The sequence below is a fragment of the Bison bison genome, unplaced genomic scaffold (assembly GCF_000754665.1).
Source record: "Bison bison bison isolate TAMUID 2011002044 unplaced genomic scaffold, Bison_UMD1.0 scf7180017864475, whole genome shotgun sequence".
Lineage (NCBI taxonomy): Eukaryota > Metazoa > Chordata > Mammalia > Artiodactyla > Bovidae > Bison > Bison bison.
The window spans coordinates 1,805,620-1,806,401 of NW_011495036.1; the positions used below are offsets into that span (position 1 = coordinate 1,805,620).

At 57.8% G+C, this 782-nt stretch overlaps 1 protein-coding gene across 1 annotated transcript in view; it reads left to right on the forward strand.

The window, feature by feature from the left end:
* AGAP1 (ArfGAP with GTPase domain, ankyrin repeat and PH domain 1) overlaps positions 1-782 on the forward strand; it is a gene marked incomplete at its 5' end in the record, with an annotated part of 374,015 nt that overhangs the window by 27,143 nt on the left and 346,090 nt on the right. The gene's annotated exons all lie outside the window — the stretch shown is intronic.

Here is a 782-nt window from a genome sequence, read left to right on the forward strand (position 1 = left end):
GTGTCCGACTCTTAGCGACCCCATGGACTGCGGCCTACCAGGCTCCTCCATCCATGGGATTTTCCAGGCGAGAGTACTGGAGTGGGGTGCCATTGCCTTCTCCATTGAAGAGACATACTAACTACATATTTTAGAGGGGAATAATATATAGTGATTTTTAGAATGGGAAGTGCCCTTAGGGATCCAGAAGACAATCACCTGCCCTTTTAGAGCTGATACAAGTTAGATCAGAGGCCTCTGCTTGTGGTTACACAGCAGAGGAACAGAGGAGCAGAAGGACTCTGAGCAAACCTTTCCTAACCTTGATATTGTGATCTAACCACTTGGACACATAACTTGTAAACGTGACTCTACGAAAACATATTGAAGAAGGTGAATGGCAGTAGACATGAAATCCATCAAGTGCTTACCCTGTAAGACAGAGGACGCAGAGACCCAGGGGAGGGGCAGGGCCAGCAGCGGGCGTCACTCCTGGGTAGCCGAGTGGTGACGCCCACCGGGCGCCAGCTCCCCAGGGAGGTGGGGGCGGCGGCTGGCAGCCGAGGGGTGCTGGTCCTGCGGGCACTCCCCCTCCTGCCCCGGAGACCACGCAGATCGGGATCTGCTGATCCCAGCATGCCCGGGGCAGCTCGGCGGCCTCATGGAGGTGGAACCTGTGTTCACCAGGCAGGGGCCGGCCTCCGCATGTGCTAAGATGCCAGGGCTCACGGCGCCTGCCTTTTGCGGAGCTGCGGGGGCGCAGGGACCCCACTGTGGGTCCACCCACAGCCGGAAGCGCACAC